Source organism: Lepisosteus platostomus, chromosome 1 (genome assembly GCF_059453375.1).
Source record: "Lepisosteus platostomus isolate fLepPlt1 chromosome 1, fLepPlt1.hap1, whole genome shotgun sequence".
Lineage (NCBI taxonomy): Eukaryota > Metazoa > Chordata > Actinopteri > Semionotiformes > Lepisosteidae > Lepisosteus > Lepisosteus platostomus.
This window is the reverse complement of record NC_142611.1, coordinates 66,560,559-66,578,933: the sequence shown is the minus strand read 5'-3', so window position 1 is coordinate 66,578,933 and position 18,375 is coordinate 66,560,559. Positions and strand designations below refer to the sequence as shown.

Here is an 18,375-nt window from a genome sequence, read left to right as displayed (position 1 = left end):
GCTTATTTCAATTCAGGGTCGCGGGGGAGCTGAAGCCTTTCCCGGCAGGCAACGGGCGCAAGGCAGGATACACCATGGACGGGACGGCAATCCATCACCCAAGACCCGGAATTGAGCCCAGGGCCTCAGTGTTACTAGGCAGCAATGCCAACCACTGCTAATGACAATGCAACATTTTTGTTTACAACGAAATGAGTTAATATATTCATAATAATTTCTTATAATAAAAGCTGCAGATATTAAGAATGCCACTCCTCGTACAGTGTATAAAGTAGCTTAGGAATAGACAGCCCGGGTTTCTGTAAGTTTTAGAGGGCACCCTCACAATTAGAGCCTGATTCAGACACTGAAAACATCCCATTTTAGCCATTTTAGTGTTTCGTTCTAAGTCATTAAGGTTTGCGATTGAAAGATCACTAGACAAGAAAATCGCGATCGTTCAGGGCCAGGGCTGTTTTGTTCCAGCTGCCGTATGTGGGTTTCCTCCCTGGAGGTGACTGCGCTGTCCCTTTAAGGAGTGATGCTCCGAGCGGGTCGCTCTCCAATTGGTCCGGGGCGTGACTGCAGATTGTACTTGGGGATTGGGTTTTAAAACAGGAGAAGGGAAACGACGCACCGGTCAAAAAAAAACAACAACAACAAAACAACAACAGCACACAAAAACACAACACATTGCGTGCAAGTGCAGTTATTAAAAAAATACCTCATCATGTATATTTAATAAAATCTTGGGGGGTTCCGAAGCCGATTCAGCACTAGGCTCGCAAGACAGCTCCCTGCCCAGACCGCGGCGCGGACGAGTATTGATAATATAATTAGCCAGATGGGGCTCGCATTGACTGACTGAACCTCAGGAGCAGGTCGCCGCAAAGTACAAGATAACAGCGCGCCGGGCGAAGGAAAAAGGCTTTTCTTTGTGACGGCCGGACACTTTCCCAAACGCTGTGCCAGCATCAGCAACGGCCAGTCGCGAAAGGTAAGACCGTTAAAAAAACAGATGCAGTGCCGTATTCGTGTCACGATGGAGCTCCTGGGTTTTTAAAGCCTTTCGTTTTGTGCAGTATTTATTACACTCGGCATTTTTTTAAAAAGATGGCACGGAAGTATGCTGTATTTGCCCTGCCTAAATATAAATACGATATATCTCCGTGAATGTATATACAATACCGCCTATCATGGGCATATTGAGACTATAATATATTCTATATCAGAATTTCAAAATATACGTTTGGATAATTTCAAACGGAATCTATCTGAAAAGTCATTTTCAAATCGTACTTCGCGTCCCTCTCTCCGAGTCATCAGGTTGTCCTGTGTGTTAGCATTCTTTCTGGAATCTAAACTCCATTTTCGTTTTTTAGTATCAAATTCAATAATCACATCCGATTACAGTCGCGGGTCTGTATGCGTTTGTTGTTGTTTTGTTTTTTTGCCATGTGATTTTTCAGAAATATTTGCAAGGTTTTGAAGGAACTGTGTCGCTGAACGGGGCTGACAAACGAGAAATGCGCACAAATGTCAGATTACGGGTTATAGCGTTACTTCTACATGCTGGGTTATGTAATTCGTTGTAGTCTTCGGTGGAATTGATGAAGCCGTTGTGTTTTAGACCCTTCCCGAAAGACACACAACTCCAGTTGCGGACAATTGTTGTCTTTACTATTTACAAAAAAAAACGATTCCGTGTTGGGGGCCATCTGCTTCTTTCTCTGGTGCGTCCTAACGGCGTGTGCTGACATACAGCACCTGCGCAAAGGGACATATACCTTCACGGACTAGTACAGGCGACGCGAGAATCTAGAGCACTGTGAAGACAAAAAAAGCAAAACATAGTCCCAGAAAATCACACAGAACCTGATGATCCCTTAAAAATCCACTTCCGAGATGCTTTTTCCTCGCCTCAGGCAAACAGAGAAAAATGACTTGAGTTCAATACGGTGGGTGTCTGGCCTCTCGCGGTGCTGGAACGCGGCAGCGGGGGCGTTTGGCTTTTGAAAGAAAAAATAAAACTAGAAAGATGTTCGTTTCCTTCAGGCCCGATATCATGAAGCTTAAGGCACACAGTTTTGTCTTAAGTTATCAAACAGCCTTGCTGTTTCTCCGGAAAACCTACACAGGTCAGCAAGAACTGTAAATGCGGACTCCGGTAGAGAATGCTACAATATGGCCACTGTAAGAGGGATGGGAATTGTTGTGTTTTACATTATAGCACTCGAATCGTATTACCTTCCTGACATCTTCTCCATGATACCTGGATACATCATTTTGGCACCTGCTCTGAGTCTCTCAGATGGGGCAACACTTTAATACCACAAAGGGAAGATAAAACCAGTAAATAATTCTGAGTGTGAGTGGGTTGCTAAAGTTGCTTCAGCTGGCACATCCACAGACTTCAAAGATATTGATATGCTTGTAATATAATGGGGAGGCACGCTGGCACAGTTGTTAGCATTGTGCCTTGCAGTACTGGGGCCCTGGGTCCAATTCCTGGGGTGCTGTCTGTGTGGAGTCTGCATGTTCTCCCTGCATTTGTGTGGGTTTTCTCCAGGTGCTCCAGTTTCCTCTCACAGTTCAAAGGCGTACTGGTAGGTTCACTGGTTTCTGGGAAAAATGTCCCTGCTGTAAGTGTGTTTGTGTCTGTGTCTGGCCTGTGACGGACTGGCGTCACCATCCGGGGTGTACCCTGCCTTGTGTTCACCACTTGCCACGATAGGCTTCGGCCCCCCTGTGACCCTGAATGGAATAAAGGGGGTAGAAAATGGATGGATGTAATATAATGAAGCTCTGATGTCCCTGAGTCAAATTGTCATCCCAGACATTCTGCCCCTCGGATAATTGCAGCAGATCTGCTGTCCTAAGGAAGCAGGAACTCTTAGAGGCCAAGCAGATGATTCTGCATTCACAAAAGGCAGGTGTCACAGTCACTCGACCCCTGTTACAGTCCCAGTCTTGTACCTTCATTTTCAAGATGTTTTGCCCTCTGGTGTCACGACTTCAGAGTGGACAGTGAGTTCCAGGTGACAGTGCAGAAATAACCGAGGGATTGACCAGCCTGATTTTATGATGGGGGATTCCCTAATTCTGGAGTGTGGACAGGCAAGGTGGAATGTCACAAATCCATCTTACTTATCTATTGGCTCAGCCACAATCAAGTTCCTATACAGAGACGGTTAGCATAGAGTCGGAGACTACTGCTGCTTTGGGATGGTTGACCACAGGAAAGCCTGGGATATGCATCGTTGCCAGTTTGACTTCCAGTTGCCGCCTTCTTAAAAAAAAGCAATGCTTGGACAGCCTTCTCCCAGGAGACAAGCGACTGAGTCACAACCGGGATCACAGCCTGAGTGAATCACTCGTCTGGGGCTGCCTTCATGGGTTGAGCGTTTCGCTGTCAGAAGTTCATCTCTCAAAAGCTTCTTTTGTTCAGTGAGATTGATGATACGCATGTTCCAATTAATGGACAAGTAGGCTCAAAGGTGCACACAGGAACCTTTTGGACATCGGTTACTGGGATCTGTCAGGGATCACTTTTGATACCCCCCCCCGAACCTGAAACAGTTTGCTAATTTGACTGCAGTATTTGAGAGATTTTGGTTGTCATATTGGTTGTCCATCGAGGTCTTGAATCCACGATTCCTTGTTACACGTAATATTCCAGGCTGTGGAATTTAATAATAATGATAATGTTGACGGGTGGCACGGTGGTGCTGTGGTTAGCAACGCTGCAGTGCAGTCCAGGGGCCCTGGGGTGCTGTCTGTGTGGAGTTTGTGTGTTTTCCCTGTGTTTGTGTGGGTTTCCTTCAGGTGCTCCAAAGTCCAGAGACATGCTGGTGGGTTAATTGGCTTCTGGGAAATTTGGCCCTGGTGTGAGTGTGTGCATGTTTGTGTCTGTGTTTGCGATGGGCTAGTGTCCTGTCCCTAGTGTACTCTCTCCTGCTTTGCGTTAGATCCAGCTCTCTAGTGACCCTGTATTGGATAAAGCAGTAAAGAAAATGGATGGATGTTGATGATGATGGTGATTTAACATTTAGCAGATAATTTTATCCACAGTGATTCAGAGACTAGACAGTGACCTATGCATCAGCGTTTGTTGTTGCAAAGTCACTTACAATAGCAGCCTTTGCTTTTTAACATCTCAATCAAAGAAACAGGATTACATGGACGTTCAATTAGCTTGCCTGGGGTTGTACTTTCCACTCGTGTCTTCTGATTCAGGCTTCACAGTTGATCCTGAAGATATCCCCTGTGTTGATTTTGTCCAATGCCATTGAGGATTTCCGAATACTTGAATCAGATATCCTTGTAGTCTTCTCTCTGCAAGAGTAATGAGGTTCTTTCTTTTACATTGTTAGTGTAGGACCTTCTGTTAAGACCAGGTGGGCTTACCTGTGGACTGATTCCAAAGCAACAGTATCATGTTACATTGTGCAACATTTCAGTGAAAATGGTATGCAAGGTTCGAATGCATTAGTCTTGAGGTCTACAGTTTTAAGCTTTATTTAAAACCTTAGGTTCACAGCCTCCCCCAGCACGCAGTGAATCATGATTCCCATTTCAATCTCCTAATTAATTTCCAGTTTTCTGACCTTCTAATTTCACACCTTAGACTATAATCTGTCCCTCACATTCCCACCTAATTATCACCATTTTAACTCCCCCACCTACCCATTCTCACCTCTGCTCTATGAGACGTGTCCCTCCCCACCACTCTCTCATAACTCTGCTCTCTCACCTGTACATACCTGTTTGCCTGTTGTTTCGCTTTCTGACATTGTGTGGAGGGGATAAATGATGTGTGTCTAATTGCCTAGATCTTTTTCAGAGTTAACTTCTTCAGAGTCAGTCTCCCAGCTATTGGGAGCGTTGTCACACTGTGCAGGTGTGATATCTGCAGAAACAGACAGTGCCTGCATGTCTGAAACACAACTGTGTATTTAAAAAAATGTCAAACTGAGGGATTGAATTTGATCAGTCTGTTGAGACCATCTTGATTTTTTAAAGCTTTTAGAATCCACTACAGAATTCATGATCCAAGCTTTATAGTAACTTTATAGTTACAAGTCTGGAAAACCATGATCATGCTAAATCTGTGAAAGGTTCAGTTTGTCTCCCCATGAATTCCGCCCTTTGAAAAATTTTTAGATGATTAAAATCTCCTTAGATTTTTATAAAATCTCCTTTAATCTTTAGATTAAAATCTCTTTATATTGACTCTCCTAAAATTCCATGAAATTATTATCAGGATTATGAGTCTGGATTATGAAAGTGAGAATGTGGGTTAAGGGTACATAGTCAAAATATATACCTTTGTGCTCACAGTTTTATGCTAAGGTGACCCTCCAGAGCCACAAGTCCTATAGGTCCCCAAGCACTAGAGGGCACTGTGGCCTTGTGCTGAGGTCACGTTTATTATCGATCGCACAAGTGAGGGGCTGCAGATTCTCTGACAGGCAGCCTCCCCTTGACCCAATCGATAGATATAGATTTGGATTCCATTGTCCTAAGTGGTGTGGGTTACGCTTGTTAGCTCCATCAGTATTTGTCTTTAACTATACTTTGTGACAGGACTCTAGCTTGTACACCTGATCCATGGTGTCTGCAGTCTGTTTTCCTTCTTCTAGAGTCACACAGTTGGCTGCTGGCTCCTCTTACCCAGACTCTGGTTAGTGCTTGGCTCTTTAAGAACAAGCAACAGCATCTGGAAATTCCTATGGTGTCTCTTAGTAAATGTAGTGTCTGCAATGGTTATCCATATGTTGATCCAAGGCTCCAGAATGCAGTGTCACAGTACGCAAGATTCCTTTCCCAGTGCTGGAAATGCACTGTATAACCGGAATTGTCCTGGGAGCTACCTAACGTGTTTTACCAAGCCTGAAAAAATAAAGGAAAATGCATTTGCCTTTATCGGGAATTCCGAAATGGGGATTCTTCATTTTGGGAAGGCTGTGGCAGCAAGGTTCAACAAGGTGCAACAATCAACAAGCATGATTCCAGACTCCGTGTTGAATGGTGCACCTCTCTGGTAGCGACACATAAGATGATGTCTGTCTGCCCCTGGGAGGTAGAGGGTGGGGGGGGGAGTGTGGTCTCCACTCGAGAAGGAAAGAGAACTTTTCCAAAGCTTCACAGCACTAATGGGTTACCTAAGAGGCTCCCCTGAACAGAATCTTTACACCTCTGTGGAGGTGTCACCTCCAAAGTAGAGTTATTACAGTGTGAGAGATCCAGTACATTTCTCTCATCGCACTCTGTAAACTGTTATATGTATTTATACTCACATTACGATGGTTTTTGTTTGCTGATACTCTCAATGTCAGTATACAGAGGGAATCAGCAACCAGACCCCCTCAGTGCTGGCCTGTGAGAGTCCCAGAAACTGAGGCGACTTTCCACCCCCTAGTCTGGGAATGTGTAAGATCGGCTGCCTCTCTCACACAGTGGACCTGTTGGCCATAGTTGTTCCTGTCATGAATCGCACACGGGCATCAAAGCGGTCCGACATTCCCACGGGCTCTTCTCTCCCTAGACGTTCACCCACCAATCTTCTCAGCACTAAACCCTCACTAGTCTTCCCTTCCTCGCTCACGACTGAGCTCTCCTCCCTGAGCTGCGTATCCGTACGTTTCCTACCCTGCTCTACTTGTTATTAGACCCCCAGAATTTCGACTCAACCCTTCCCTTCGACCACGTCTTCGCCTCCCGATTTGGTGCCTACAAACGCACGGAACCTGACTGGATTTAGACCTCCAGGCCCTGTCCTCGACCACGTCTTCGCCTCCCGTCTCAGCTCCTACCCTTCGAAATCAGAAGTGCCTCGCGTAATAATAATAATAATTAAGAATTGCTTACACTTATATAGCGCTTTTCTGGACACTCCACTCAAAGAGCTTTACAGGTAATGGGGACTCCCCTCCACCACCACCAGTGTGCAGCCCCACCTGGATGATGCGACGGCAGCCATAGTGCGCCAGAACGCTCCCCACACATCAGCTCTCAGTGGGGAGGAGAACAGAGTGATGGAGCCACTTCAGAGATGGGGATTATTAGGAGGCCATGATTGGTAAGGGCCAATGGGGAAATTTGGCCAGGATGCATAGGATCTAAATCTACCGAAGTCCGGTTCTACGTGACAGTTCCTAAATAATAGCAGTATGATGTAGCGACTTCAGTGTGATTTGAAGATTAAAACAGGGGGTTCCTAATTGACAGGGATTATTTCAATAAGGGATCTCAAGTCAGGAAAGTGTACAAAGCTCACACCCTGCTTGTAAATGATCGGCTGATTCTCATCACGTGTATTTCTATTGTGATGGTATCTTTAAGAACATTAGCAGAATTCAAGTTGAAATGCACTGGTTTGATAAACTGTTTATATTACAAGATAGGTCTTTATCCCTTTATAAACATCAGCGATTGCAGGCATTGTTTTCTTTTTGTTCTTACTTTTTTTGTCCTGCCGTCTGCTGAGTGTGTACATAGTGATTCTCTGTTGGTTCTCCCGTTTAGGAATTTAATTACTACTCTGGCAAATGGCTTGACTGCTGTTTAGTGGAACTGATGGAGGAAACTGTTCCAGTGATATACACACCCTAATATGTAATACTTCAGTAATGGGCTTCATATGCTTACGTGACATTAATTTGTGTCATCCCCTGACTTCCTCACAATCAATTTTAAGTACACACCAAAACAGAAATATTCTGATAATGTAATGGGCGATCATACTGATAACAGCTGTTTGGATCAAAACTGGCATAAGCTTTCGTGTGGCCTTCGAGCACGTTTTATTCAATATATTTTTCACGTTTTACTTTATTACGGTTTGTGCAAGGGGTAATTTTTTTTCAAAACAAAATAGTCCACATAAAAGGCTATAATAGATCGATAGTGTTTCTCTAGAGCTGTAGCTGTACCGTGTCTAAGATTACAAGGCCGCAACACTAACCTACATCCACATCACGTGAGTAACCCGATCCGCACTGAAGGAGAGCCATTAAACCCCATTAGCAAAGAAACGCGACCAGGCCTGTCCCCGGAGACTACGGGAGTGCTGAGAGGGAAAGGAGGGGGGAGACAGAGAAAGGATGAGGGGGGGGTTAGAGATTTCGGGACGAGCAAGTATTAGAGATTTTAAGCAAGGAGACGGGTTGAAAGAGAGCGCGGGGGAAGGGGGGCGTAAATATGGTCGATACGAATGAAGGGGGGACAAAGGAGTAGGGACAGAGGGGTTAAATAGTGGAAGGGACGGAGAAACACTGTCTTCCCAAAACGAAAGAAGAGTTTCAGGCCGCAGTCACAGACAGCGACCCGTTTGTTAAAGACATCGAGCCCTTCCCTCGTGTGAACATCCAAACCATCTCTGATACTCTTGGGTTTATTGCACGTCTAACACGATTATTGCGACCACTGGATGTGGAAACCCGTCTAATACGACTTAATGCACCTGTACGTTATCCGTTAAAGAAAACACCGTGAAGTTCCAGAAACGCTGTTTTTTTTTCTCTCCGTTCCCCGCTCGCTAAAGAAGGGTACAGAGGCTGCCTGATCTCTCGGGGGCAGAGAAGTTTCGGAGCGCGGCAACAAGAAAGCCTTTTCGCCCACAACGGGCAAGAGTTTGATTTGCCTCCACAATGCGGTCTGACAGGGACGCGTCATAATCTGCTATATTTAGTTCTGCGAAGTAGGTTACCGGTTTTATTGCGAGTTACTTCTTTATGAAGTGTTTTTCTTTTTTCGTCTTTTCGGAACGCGGCAAGCTGTCTGCTTCGCTTATTTCGAGCAAGACGTCTTTTTAAAATGTTAGCACTGTCTGTTATTTGTATTTTATGTAAACTGTGGAACCCTGATATATTAGAAAATCTTTTTTTCTTGTTGTTTCCCGTTTTCCTGACTGAGCAAGATAAGGTTTCACATCGGCTGCCTCAGAAAAAAAACAACGAAAGTTTCTGTGAAATTTTGTCTTACATCTGGCAAACAAGTCGCTGTTTATACCAGTACTACGGCTAGTTTGGATTTGTCCATTTGCGAGTATGTTTTAGTAATTTGTTCCAGAACTGCAGCAGGCCCTGTATAAATACTGTATTTGAGAGCTGTCAATAAAGTCAAGTGCAGTCAGCAGTCAGACAGGAGCTGTCCAGGGTGCTGAGTGTCCCGCCTCGTTGTCTATGTACGTATGTAAGCACTGGGAGAGCAGGTCGAAAGATTTGCGGTTACAAATTGATACCACTCGTTTACAAGTTTTTCTTCTTTTTTTTCTCGTCTCTTTGGTCACATCCTTGAGTTTATACAACACGACTTTATTCACGATATGACGATACATCTTTAAAAAATCCTACGATATCCACAGGAGTTTGACAATACAGTACCAGGTTTTTATATACAAAAACCGTAATTCTGTTTTACTTAATCCCCCGTGTTGTGTAAGCCTTTATGGTTGACATTTCACTGCTACCAAAAAAATAATAAATACAACGTGCTTGACTTAAGAAATACTGTGGAAAACAAGGAACGATGACCTTCAGATATCTCAGGTCCACTAAGATACCAGTTCCCTGTATATGGTGATGGAATGTGACTTTGTTTTTAGATGGAATGATTCCAGCATGTAATCTTCTTAGCCAACCGAGTATTTGGTCAGATTAACCCAAGGCCACAGGAGGGTGTCTGATTGGTCGTTGATGATGTCATTGTACCTCTGTCATCTGTTGGCCAGTGTAATAGCCATGGATTAGCCTGAATAGACTTTTGGAGCAAAATTAAAACAGTGTCCTCACAGTCTAATTGGAGGGGTTTTCCCCTACTTAAAAGAAACAGATTCTGCTAGGGTATACTGAAATAGCATACTGTTATATAAGAACAGAAGAAAGTTTACGAAAGAGGGGGGCCATTCGGCCCAGCTAACCCATTTGGTAGTTGGTAGTTAGTTGATCCAAGGATCACATCCAGCTAGTTTTTGAAAGAAGGCAGGATATCAGCTTCAACCCCATGGCTGAATATCTTGTTTTATACTCCCACAACCCTCTGGGTAAAGAAATGCCTCCAGTTTTTAGTTTTAAATGCACTTCCACAAAGTAGTTTCCACTACTTCATATATGTGCAGAGAACATACCTGATTAATAATAACCAAGTGTGTTTTTGGCAAGAGAAAGTTTGGCATGTAAGTGCACAGTGTGGGAAATCAGAGTTTCCAGAGAGTCCCTCAGCACTCAACAGTCCAAAATAAACTTTGATATAGCCTGGACATCACACTTTAGCTGGCAAAACCAGCGACTCGGCATGTTGAAACAGAAATTTATAATATGATATTTATAATATACGTTAATAAACATCTAATGAAAAACAGCCACGTGGTTAGAATTGTTGGGCGGAAATACAGCTGGGTACTGTATTTAGTTGGAAGACATGTCTCCTTCAAGACTAAGAAAGACTAACATTTAAAATATTTCCAAATAAGACCAATGGATAAAAATGAAAATAAAAAAAATAAATAGGTACTAAGGAAATAACTCCTGCATATTCAAGTGTTAAATGACCACATTAAGTTTTGTAAAAAAAAACAGGAGTGCATATGACAACTTAACACACATGAATCTGTGACACCTCCTTCTTAGAGGACCTGATTTAGGTTTTAATTAAGCTTGCCAACAGTCTGAATGAGTAATTAAAACCTTAGGTCCTCTCACTTTTAATGAGCTTGAATTGCTAAACATGTGAGTGGCTACATTCCTGTACTCTGAGTAATCCCAGGCTCCTGCTCTGATTCATGAGTTTGGATTCCCAGTGACCTTTGCCCTCTGGTGACGTGATAACTGTTCTCCATTGTTCACAGTGGAAGGAGGGAGGAAAGTGTCTGACCTTCTGTCCCCACTCCTATGAGTCTGATCCCCTTGTTATTCAGGGACAATGGGCCATAAACCATTTAATGTATGTCCTACATGCAGAGTTTACATTTGAATCAAAATATTGTAACTCAATTAAATAAGAGGGAACCCTGGTATCAGTTTTGCTTCAATGATGTCATTGAAAAATTGGAGATAAGATTTAAAAGTTCCCCACCTTTGTGTACATTGTTTGTGACTTGGGCACTTTTGTTTCAAAGATAAGATCACTTTATTGGCCATATACAATTTCTTGCATTAGGAATTTGTCTTTTCACAGACCCCAGCTTGCTCTCCATGAGACACAAACAGGGAGAGAAGCTTGGGGATCAGAGCACAGGGTCAGCCATTTATCCAGCACCCCTGGAGCAGTTAGGGTTAAGGGCCTTGCTCAAGGCCCAACAGAGTAGGATTCCTCTGCCGGCTGTGGGATACAAACCAGTAACCTTCCAGCCACAGGCACAGATCCTTAGCCACAGAGCCACAGAGCCACCGCTCCACCCCGGTCTTGTATGGTGCATTTTTGTGGACCTGGAGTATGAAGGTCAACGACAATGACTTTTACCACATTCGATCTGTGCGTCTGTTCCAGCTGTAGCGCAGGTGACATCCCAGGTTGTGAATGTTAGGCAAGTGCAGTAGGATTAACAGTCAAGCCCCAGATGATCACTTCTCCAGGTAAGATCAACTAAAAGAGTGGTTAAGATAAGTTTGAATGTTGCTTAAAATTATGTTACATTAAATGTCTAATAAGTTAATATAAAAGTGAATGATAAGTTTGAGAAAAATGGTTTAAAATGTTATGTGATCGTGTACAGTACTGTACTGTATTCAGGTTGCTGAAACCCACCTTTATTCCGTTGTCAAGTGATCTTTTGGGAAAGCCTTTCTGCTGTACAGCAAGTCACAAGGGCAAAGTTCACACTCTTATGGTCCCTAACCATGGAGGGTTAGATTTAGATTTAGATTCTTCTTATGGGGAAAATTCCCTTCTCTACATCATTTAGTGATTTTCATGTCCCTAGCCCTGAAGTATATTGGGGGACCCCCTGTACTAAATGGTTGGAAAAGGGGAACTGAAAATAAGAACTTGGAGGGGAGCAGCTAATGCAGAGATGATTAAGAAAAATCACAAAGAAGAGGAGGCCATTCAGCGGGTCTAGATTGTCTGGTTGTTGGTAGTTGATTGATCTGATACAGCCATTTCTTGAAAGAATCTGGGCGTTCTGCGCTCCCAAAACACTGAAGGTCAAAAAGCGCCTCCTGTACTCAGTTTTAAATGTACTTCTTCATTGTTTCCACATGTGTCTTCTTCTTCTTCTTTTTCAAGTTTCACTATTGATTCTCAGTTGCTTTGATCAGTGCTTTGGGGAATTTTGAACACTTCACCAAGGTCTCCTCGTAGTCTTCTCTGTTCGAGGCGTAAAAGATTCCATCCTCTTTAGCGGCCGGGACAAGACCTTCCTGTATGTGCTAGGATGTATGTGGACACTCTTCCCTGCACTGATCCCAGAGCGGGTCTCTTCCAGAGGGAGTCTGTGGCTGCAGAAGAGGGGCAGGGAGAAGGGCAGAGTGACCCAGTGATTAGATCTGAAAGGCGGTTGGAGAGGAAGATAAAGTGAGCTAGTTAGGTTTCATTACATTCCCATTAACAGATGAAACAGACAGATTCGGAGCCTTTTATCAGGGCTACAAGACATCATTGTGGGTGTGCCAGGATCACCTTCATGTCTGCATGACATGTCAGAAAAGATGATCAAAAGCTACAAAATGCGTAGGTGCTCCTAACATGCTATTATTTTGTTTTCTAACTTGTGACATATTGAGGTTCCCAACAGCAAAAAGGAGCAACACACTACGTCAGAGCTGATACTGCAGAGAGGGACATTTGGAAGAGGTTGAAAAAGGAATAGGAAACACAGATACCAAAACATCAGCACTGGGCCAGACGCTGAAGATTAACGAATCAAAATGTCAATCCATCCATTATCCAGGAGCTGCTTATTCTCAGTAAGGCTTGCAGCACCTCGGGGATCAGGAGTCCCAGGAGCGTGGGGAACAAGGCTGGACTGCATCCTAAATGGGACACCAGCCCAAGCCAGATTCTTTTGATCACAGATTTCAGAAGACGTGGAGTCCGTTTTCTTGATGTTATGATATTTACAATATTTTTAAGATATTTAGAGCATATACAGTGTCAATGCTAACCAAATGTGTGAGCATTAGTACTAACAGTATTAGGACTCACAGGCGGCAAACATTTTTATGTGTTTTTGAAAGGCAGGAACCACAAAAGACCGGCGATAAGGAAATTGCAGGCAAAGGAGCTGACCTTCCATGAACGCTGAAGGGGTGATTGGTTTTAGAGATATTTTTTATGGATTTCGGGAAGAGGCGAGTGTTCGTTTGACAGCTTTGTCGGCAGGCCGAGCATCTCACTCACATCGATGGATGACTCATTCCCCCGCTGCTCTGGTGAGGGAGGGCAGGCAGCCTGTGATTGGCTGCCCGGCGTCTCCCTCTCCTTCCCGATTGGCCAAGCAGCTTGCGCTCCTGGATTGGCTGTCAGTGATGCAGTCATTCTACGTCGAGTGGCAGGTCACACAGATCCAGCAAGCTACTTGGCTGAATTCTAAACAGGCAATGTATAAACCTGATTTTAGTGCCTTATAAGGGAAATTACTGAGCAGGCACATCTGCACAGACATGAAATCACTAATTATCGAGTCAAACTAAACTGATACATTTATATAATGTAGAGCCCAGCACATCTAAGTGACTTAAGTACCTTAAGTACTTAAACAAACTTCATGTAAACATTATTTTACTTTCAGAAAATAAAGATCATGTTTTGGGATTGATTTGGGGGATTTCCAAGGAAATCTGATTTGTGATTCACCTGCCAAATGCTTGAGCTTTCAATTTCTATCCGAACTATTTCAGATATTGCTGTGAATGCTGTAGCCAGTACTATAGCAGCATGTGGTTCCTTAATTGTTTCCTTCACTCGTAATTATCCACAGATTCAATGACATGGGTGGGAATTGACTCAGTCCTTTAGTTGGCAAGTAGGTTTTGCTGCATCCCGTACAGAATGTACCGGAGGTTAACGCTCACAGAGAGGTGGCAATCCTACCACTGGGCCTCAGAGAGACGCTTCCTAAATCGTAAAAATAAAACCTAGCTTTTAGTCTGCAGTTGTCTCAGCATTTATACATCTCTCCGGTATCGCTGCTTGACAGCAGTCACCAGTCACCAGTCACCAGTCACCATGAGCTGTTGAACTGCACTGAGGCCTGAGAACAGGGGGCACTACTGTGCACAAAGGGTGGTGGAAGTCTGCAACATGCTGTGTTTTGTTAAAGCCGATTATTACCCTTGCCTCCTTCGAGAAATGGCAGGTCGATCCGCAGACCGATAATCTGCTAGTAACCTAATTTGCAATTTCAAGTGATTGGGATCACTAGTAATTTATTGACCAATGAAGCAAGTCACGTTTTGTAATTAAGTGAATTCTAGGATACGGTGTGTGAACTGGAGTGTGTCCATAGTTCTGTTCCAAATGATTATTTAACACGTATCAATTACTGTGTAATCTATCATAAACTGTCCCAAGAAATCTAAAGACTTAATTATTACCTCCAAAACATGTCAGATTGGGGGTCTCCAGGAGAAGGACTGGAATCCCCAGATCTGGAGCACATGAACAGCTGTTAAGGGGACTGGGGAGAGTGCATAGGTGACCGGACAGCCGGAGAAATCTGGTAACAGGTTGGATCAGGAGATTATTTATCATCCCGAACTTCATTTGGCGACAATCGCAGGCGACATTGGTTCAGATTTTCTTCTCCACACAATTAGCGGTGCCTCCTGATGGCACTGATGCACAGCCCTTCTCAGCACAACACCGTGGGACCAAGTGGAGGCAGAAAGGATTACTGAAGGGCTGCCGGCACTTTGTTTAGTGAGGGGAAACCTGAACACGGTACCTTGCCTCCCAGCGTACGGCTGCACAGCCAGGAAAATCCGAGCGGCCGTGCAAAGATCCGGACTTCGCAAATGTCTCCAAGGTAGGGGTGCCTGCCTGCCCCGTGCTGTCGTTGCCCTGCAACAGCTAGCTTCAGCCGTCCAGTTCCCTGGTGATCTGTTTCTTGTTCTGGTCCTGTCATGGAAGGGCAGAGGCAAGCTCTAAAAGTTTTTCGCGAGCAGGTGAGATGCTGTGCTCTAGCCCTGCTGCCTACTTGGCTCATTAGGATTCTGTGCGTGCGCTGGCGTGAGTCAGACTGGAGTAAGGATCTAATATTAAGCTGGTGACTTCACACTCTGGGGGCCGCTGTGGATTGTGTTGCCAAGGCGACTCTTGCCCCGCCCCCTTACCCATCACCACGCGACTTCCAGGAAGATCTGCTCAAGCAGGAGGCAGTCCCCTTAGAATGTAAGATTAACCCCTTCCTCGCTGGGGCCCCCGTTGTGGCTACTCTCATGACACAATAATGGGATACCGAATCTGATCTTCTCACGTCTCTTGGCCCATAATGTGTGGTCTCATTTCTGATTTCATGCCATTGATACTGTTCTCAATTTATTTGATCATGCATATCTATAGATACTTTACAAATGATTTTGTTCTGGTTTTGACATCTGCTTTTTGTTTGAGAGAATCCAAATAGCACAACCTGTTGTGTTACTCACACAAATCTAACATTTTCTTCAGAAACATTTGAACTATATTCTTCTACAAACACAGGATAACTTAACGCCAGGACCCAGTTTTATTGCTGTCTGTAAGATTTCCATTTACTTGCAGGTGTATCATTAGGGGTCTGAATGGATGCATTGAAAGCAGAATAGGGGCACAGTGGTTAGCACTGCTGCCTCACGGCACTGGGGCACTGGGTGCAACTCTAGACCTGGGGTGCTGTCTGTGTGGAGTTTAGATGTTCTCCCCGTGTTCTTGTGGGTTTCCTCCGGGTGCTCAGATTTCGTCAAACTGTCCAAAAACATATTGGAAGGGTAACTAACTTCTGGGAAAATTAGCACTGGTGTGAGTGGAATGCGTCTGTGCTGAGATGGACTGGCGTCCCGTCCAGGGTGTGGGTGCCAGGATGGCCTCTAGATAAAGCAGTTAGACACTGGATGGCTCAATACAGGAACTCAGGTAACTCCTTTTCTGCAGGGCTCACAGCTGCTTGAACTTTGCTGTTTGGCGATAGAGCAAGGTGGCTCCTCGGGAAGAAGAAGGTGGAAGTCCTCTCCTCCTTTTCAGATCGAGCCACCCAGACCCAGTGTAGATGTGCTGTAGACAGACAGAGCTGTTGATGACTAGAATCTAGCTCCCTCTATACAAATGTCACAATTTCATCACAGTTCTAATGTTTCCTACTGTATGTGCACAGGTACCCAATGTGGTGCTGGACTTACATTTGTTCAGGGGTGGCAGCTGGGAGGACGTCAGCTTTACTTCCTGGAAAAAGCTGTTTGTTAGAGAATTATTCAAAATTCCACCTAAAGCATTGCTGGAAGAAAACCATATGAACTGGACAGGCTGATCCAGCTGTTGCCACATCTGTCTGCCTGGCAGTGGCCCTGTCAATTACAGGACTCTGCCAAAAACTACTGTGCAGCCCTGAATGCTGGGTGATGGGGATTCATCATATGAGTTTGCTTGATTTCATCTTTTGCACTGGTGAAAAAAGGAGCTTACACGAATCCATCTACTGTATAGACATGTCAGCCAAAGAGAGCTCTGATCTGTGGCTTTCCAGGAACATTTAAAAAAATAGTTTGAATTGCTCATTATTTTTATGATATGCCCGTCCGATTTGGAATGGCTAAGTGTTAAAGACTTGTCTTGACTATCTGGCAATGGCTCCTGTACTTGTCCAGAATGAGCCATCTACACACACTTGCCCAGCTATCAGAGCCAATCGGCTTTTAACACACTGAGAGCTCCTGATGGGACAGTTAGGGTTGATTGGAGAAATGAGGCCAGGTACCCAGTACAGTTAAGTGTGTGTGAGCTGAGAGAACCCTGTACAGATAGAGCTCAGCCTGCAGCTGACTGGGGTTTTACATCTCAGGAATGCTTAACATGTTAAGACAGTGTTAAAACAATAAGGTGTGAGCTTGGAACAGAGATGTCTGGAGAGCCCCAGTCCAGTTACTCTTATAGATCACCCTAAGACACCTTGAAGACTGATGGATATCCTTATTTTTGTTCCAAACAGCCATCTAACTGTAAATTGAACACAGCACGTGTTTAATTGATTGGAGTCAAATTGTTCCAGGCCTTTAGAATAATTTACTGTATATGCTACCAATAGGACCTGCAGGACCAGGGTTCGAGACCCTTGGCTTAGAAGGATATGTGATAACACATTAGCAGTGGTCTCCAGCTCTGTGTGTAAGTAGGAAGGGGGTCTAGCCATAGTTGGCGACAGCAGGGGAAGCCCTCTTATCCGGCATGAGCTCACCTTAAGACGCTTAATTAAAAAAGAAAATAGCACAGCCAGCTTCCTCCCCAGAGATCTGAAATTTCTATGAATGAAAATTCCCGGGATGGAGACGGGAGAGATGATGTCATGTCCGAAACGGGAGAAGCCTTTTCCTGATTTCAGCCACTAAAGAAAATGATTTGGAGAGAGCGAAGGGGGCTGGGGAGGCAGGAATTGGGGCCACTTCTGATGATGTCACTTTCCTCTTAGAGAGCCAGGCAGCGATCAACTGGTGGTAAATGGAATTCATTCATATCTGCTAGGTATCCAGTTTCCCGCAGGACAGGGTGGAGAATGGAGGCCTTGTTTTCCTGCTGTGAAAGGGAGACTAAACAGTGAATTCAGAAGAGAGTTTTGGTCTCAGGAATTAGTTGGTATGGGGCTGTGCTGGAGTAGCTCGGATTTCCCAAATTCCCTTCTGTTAATTTCTAACTCGCATATTCCCTTGTGCAACAATAGACTGAGCCTGAAGACATGAAAGTTAGCTCTACCATCCATTGCAGCAGCTGTTATTTCCTCTTCCTGTTGGGGAAACGCCAAATGGCCAAGTTGCAATTTTGCAAACAGTTTCATCCTTTGCTGTTCTTTGGTCAAATGCTCTCCAGTTTGGTGAGTAACTTTATAAAAGATCCAACGGTTAAATATCACAGACTGGTTACCTGGACAATACCCGTTTACCTGAGTCCATGTGATCTATCCTCCCATTTGCTCGGGTCAAAATGAGATCCAGCGGTCAGTGACTCTGCAGCAGGAATGAAAGGTTCTCCTGCAAATTTATTTATTCAAAGATTCAGCTGAATGACTAATATAAATCCCAATACCCTGTGCTTGGCACTGCCTAAACTACCATAAAAATACTCCATTAAGCTACCTGAATTAATGTGATCTATTGTCAAGTTGCTCTTAAACACACCAAGATACCTCTCAAACTGATTGAGACACTTGGCTCCAGTCTCCACTACACAAGCTCATGAGATAACATTGGTAACACCCAAACAGGCCGC

The 18,375-nt window shown here is 44.3% G+C and overlaps 1 protein-coding gene across 1 annotated transcript in view; it reads left to right on the top strand.

The window, feature by feature from the left end:
- The first annotated feature begins 837 nt into the window (after nucleotides 1-837).
- Nucleotides 838-18,375, top strand: part of map3k12 (mitogen-activated protein kinase kinase kinase 12) — a 58,330-nt gene continuing 40,792 nt past the window's right edge. The window contains exon 1 of the mRNA XM_088633693.1: nucleotides 838-976. The gene's annotated coding sequence lies outside the window, so the exon portion shown is untranslated. The remainder of the gene's footprint in view (nucleotides 977-18,375) is intronic.